Below are 5,034 nucleotides of genomic sequence, written 5' to 3'. Positions count from 1 at the left end.
ATAGCATTGTGTAGCCATCTGATGCAGCATTGTGACATTGTCAGTGAAATTGCATGGATCATCATGGCCAATTAGAAGGTGTGGACCATAAGGGCAAAGAGGAAAGATACGGTACTGAGAATGACAGCATAAAAACAAACATGAATATGGTTGCAATGGTTGAAATTGCAAAAAAAAAATGCATGAGCTTTCTGCTATTCATGAAAATGATCATGCAGCAACAGCATTCATTTTGGTTCAGTCTTATTTTTAAATCCTACCTTAAAAGTAAAATTAAGAAGGATAGAAGAAATTACATGTTGAAATACCGTACATAAGATATCATATCTGTGTGGGTACAATATATTCCAAGTATAAATGTTTCTTAAATGTCCCCTGGTAAGAACTACCAGTGGTATCTGGACATTTGCCAACCTGATAACTACTAAAGCTGGATATTTTGTCAATTTTACAAAATGTTTAAGGATCTTTTCCTGGAAATGATGCATCTAATTTATTTTACTTTTGTCTGTCCTTCTTGTGACCTTTTTTTTTTTTTACAATACAGTTTGATCCATTGATCTGGCCAGTGCCCAGGAGAGAGAACAACGGAGCCAGAGAGAATTCCCAGGACAGCCACTGCTGAAGGAACCTGCCATGTGCCTCCAGAAAAGCAGCAGATATTCCCTACTTTTACCTCTCCAGTGATTCATCCCATGAGAATAACTCAGGAAGCCTACATATTGTGCATGAAAGCATTTTTACTTTGGTAGAACTACAAACTGCAAAGAAAACAGAGTTGTCTTCTATTCCCCTCACAGAGCTACAACTTTCAGGGTTCCCTAGGATGAGGGATTGACTATTAAACCACTCTGAGAATTGTAGTTCTGTGACAGAAATAGGAGTCTCCTAACAACTCTTATCACTCTTAACAAACTACAGATCCCAGAATTCTTTGGGGAAAGCCATGAGTGTTTAAAGTGGTAAGATGCTGGTTTAGATGGGTCTCAGAGCGATGTCTTTCCAATCCCCAACTGTTACTGGATATGCCAAGGATTGAACCTGAGGTCTTTTTATATTCCTTCAAGTCGATTACAACTTATGGCAACCCTGTGAATCTTTTTTGGATATATTCATAGAGTTTTCATATTACGATGTATTCAGAGGTGGTTTAACATTGCCTTCCTCTAACCCTACGGCACCCGGTATTCCCAGGTGGTCTCCCATCCAAGTACTAACCAGGCCTGACCCTGCTTAGCTTCCGAGATGAGATGAGATCGGGTGTGTTCAGGGTAGTATGGCCATAGCTTTTGCCTATGGTTCTCCTCTAATTAAATAAATAAAAATGTTCTAAGACAAAGAGTGGGGGTAGTGAATAGCATCATCCCTGCTCTCCCAAAATGGCGGTCCCAATGTCCTTATGTTCCCTCCATTCAAAAGAAAGATGAGGCTATCTGAACAGACTCTTCTTCAGACCCAATCACTCTCCTGACTTTAATACTTTCCCTGTTGCATGGAGGAAGAGTGAAAGTTTTGCAAAAGATGTGAAAGAGGATAACAAGGTGGAATGATGTGTGACTGGATATCTGCCTTGCCCTACATTTCTCTGCCCGTCAAACCAGCACTCTTGCCTACTATCAGATGTGACGCTTGCCTTCCAGGCCTATTACGATGTGAATATGTCAAAATAAGATGAATGGCATCCTCTTCTCTGTCCTTATACTGCTAATCCGCATCGCTCAATTTAGTCACACACTCCTAACTTGCTTAAACTGACATGCAAACCTTGCAAAGCCATTTTTCCTGGTTCTCCCTTCTCCTTTGTTTTCCTGGTAGCCTTCTTTTCTGCTCACATGTTATCTTTTATATACAGTGAAAAGCAAAATGGCTAATGGTTGTTGAGTGCTGTAAAAATCCATTAAAGAAATGTATGAATTCCAAAAGGACATTTCATTTTTGCCAATTCCCACTTTGTCATAATTTGCCAGCTCAGATCTGATTCTGACATCTTGCTGCTTGAAATGAATTGATAAATTCTGCACTTTGGGGGGGGGGGAGAGAGACCTCTGTGAGAGAGCTTTATTTATTCTGAAAGGCACTGTAGAGCTTATCTACATGGGAATATTTCTTCGTAGCAAATACACTACTTTTACTTTTGCTATTCATTTGCACCATCTGCAGTTCCTGCTCAATGGTAGCTGCTAATCGCTTTTTCCCATTCACACAAGCATTCCTCTGGGAAGGATTAGTCTAGCTGTTTCCTTGTGGCCCCACCCTCTAGTTATACATTTCCACTCTCTCTGGTTGCTAGGTGACTGGTCACACTCAGTCTGTTCTACCAGCTGCAGTAGATTCCTTTTAAAAAATCCCGGAAGTGTGAATATCTGTGTTTCCCCTGCCTATGGCTGGTAGGATACAGCTGAAATACAGTTCTTTGTTTGAGCAGTGTTATACTTTTGCTCACAAGTTAGGAGGGAAAGAAAATAAAGGCATTGTTGTCAACAACATAAAAAAGGCCAGAAGAATGGAGGAGAGCAGCCAGAAGTTGCTTGTCAGTCCACAGGAAACAAAACGAAACAACGGAAGAGATAGTGGGCAAGGAGAGGGGAACAATTGACACACCCACCCAAAAGCATCGGAGCAAAGCATCTACAACCACTAGAGAAACAGAGTGGAGACTTTTTCCTCCCCTTTTCGTATTATCAGCAGATTGGGTTAGTACGGATTTACAGGGGGGAAACTGTGTGATAGCTTCTGTTTGCTGGTAACGTCATGTGAACCATGCAAATTTAAAAGAGATGTAGCACCAAACACACAGTAAACCACCATGTAGATGAGCCCTTAAAAATGATTTCATGTTTGCTCTGTAGCCCTGAGAGATTGAAATCCTCCAGTATACACAAGCTGTTATTTGCTACATGTTGACAGGATAGGGGAAAGGCTTAGTGCTATGCTAGTCTGAATGGGGATCCATTCCATAAGTTTCAGCATTATTCCGTGGAGGCTAGTCCATTAGGGCAAATGGGGCTGTGCTCCACCAATCTCAGTTTACTCTCAACCAGACTGCACCTGCTGCCCTCTTTCTAGTCCAGGTGTTGCACTACCTGTCAGCTTCCTCCTCCTGAATCTCACTGCTGCCCTTGTAGAACTCAACAGGGAGAAGGATGAAGACAAATCTAAAATTAGTTGGCTGTGCCTGTCATTGGCTCTGGCTCCACCTACTGGCCAGGCTCCCTTCAGCAGCCACAGGCAGTATTGCAGCCCAAGTTTTGTGAATATGCAAAGGTTGGGAGAAGAGATGCTTCTGAAATTCAAATAACCCCCACCACCTCTCATACCGGGGTAGAGCAGAGACCTATATTAAGTTAGAGTCCCCGCCACTTTGATGTAACCTTCCAGAACCAGCAGGAACATGGTCATTCCCTTATACCACGTAAGAGCATTGGTCCATCCAGCTCAGTTTTGCCTCCTACATTGGTGCTCATCTTTTAGTGGGATGGATAGGACTTGTCTTTTATTCATATGCTATTGGATAAGCATTTTATGTATTTTGTATTGTTCATTCTTTTACTTTTTCTCTGGTTTTAAAATGCTTTTATGTGTTGGATTTTATCCTGTCAAGCCACTTTGAAACTTTTTCTTTTGTATAAAGTGGCTGATAAATGTTAATGGTGATGATGATGATGATGATGATGATGATACACTGACTGACAACGACGTTGCATGACTTCAGACTGGGTTCTCTCCCAATCCTATTTGGTAATGCTGGGAACTGAACTGGGACCTTCTGCATACAAAGCAGATGCTCTACTACTGAGCTACAGCCGTTTCCTTGAGGGACCAATCACTTTCTTCTGGGTCAAGTATTAGTTCCCTAGAATCAAAAAGAAATGCAGACTTTGTTCTTGGGAATGACAACACAGTTGTTCTCAAAGTGGCCTTTATTTCTGATGACATACTGTACATGACCACAGAATGTTATAGACAGATGTAACAGTAGCCTGCCACATTTGTGGTTCTCCTGACTGAAGCTCTTTCCCTGTTCTCCATACAAGTCAATAGAGAGAATGGCACTCTATTCCCTTGTCTTCAAAAAGTGGGGTCTGCAGCCAAGGAATCCATTGAGGGGGCAGGGAAGAAGACATCTGAAAGGCCTAGTTCTTAAATTTGACCCAAGGCCCTAAGTAAGCAGAAAAGCACTGTTTCTCATTTCCTGGGGGAGGGGTGTGTCTGATTTCTGCTGACTTTCCCCCACTCTAATTGCAACATTATTGGAGAGCCCCCCCCAAATTTCAGGAGTGGCTTTGTATGAGGTGCTGTGAGAAGGAGGCAGAAAAATACCATTCCATGCGTGGAAATCAATAGACAGGTTCATAGGATCCAACCACACAATATTAATAGCAATAGGCATTACAACAGGGCTGAGGAACCTTTAGCCTTCCACATATTTGTTGGACTACACTTCCCATCATCCCTGACCATTGGCCATGCTGGCTGGGGCTGATTGGATTTGGAGTCTAATATCATTTGATGGGCCAAACTTTCCCTAGTCTTTCTTTAAAAGATGAATCACAACTTGGAGTCTAAGTAATGCCTTGCATACAGGAAAATGTTGGCTTGCTCTGCTGGAGGTGTTGTACTGAATGCAGCATATACTTCCACTTCTGGTGGTCCTGCCCTGTTGTGAAGCCATTTGGGGACATGGTACTGAGGAAAATGAAAATTATAATAAAAAAGGAGATTCCTTGTGACCCAAATTATTCCTTCTCTTCATCTTTCCCAACAAGGCCTGCAACCTTCATCCAAAGCAACTGGTTGTTTTTTATGTTGGTAACAGTGAGACTAGTTTCCACACCGAACTGAAAAGAGGCAGATAATATACCTACTGATGCTTGGTATAAGATGTCTTTGTTTGTTGCTGTTTCTGAAAAAGTGACCCGCCATTTATGGGTTCAAAGAGGCAAAGCTGGGTCAGTAAGTTATGCTGCAACTTGGTGGACTTTCATCACGCATGTGAACAGTGACCACGACCACCACCCTACAAAAATTACATTC

General features: G+C 42.0%; 1 non-coding gene across 1 annotated transcript; it reads right to left on the bottom strand.

Annotated features, from left to right (window-relative positions):
• Window positions 1–1,169: 1,169 nt before the first annotated feature.
• On the bottom strand, window positions 1,170–1,288 carry LOC133375841 (5S ribosomal RNA). Its single transcript, XR_009760326.1, has one exon. It is a non-coding gene; the product is annotated as a 5S ribosomal RNA (ribosomal RNA).
• Between the last annotated feature and the right edge of the window lie 3,746 nt (window positions 1,289–5,034).

The sequence above is a fragment of the Rhineura floridana genome, chromosome 1 (genome assembly GCF_030035675.1).
Source record: "Rhineura floridana isolate rRhiFlo1 chromosome 1, rRhiFlo1.hap2, whole genome shotgun sequence".
In the NCBI taxonomy this organism is placed as follows: Eukaryota; Metazoa; Chordata; class Lepidosauria; order Squamata; family Rhineuridae; genus Rhineura; species Rhineura floridana.
This window is presented reverse-complemented; position numbering and strand designations above follow the sequence as displayed.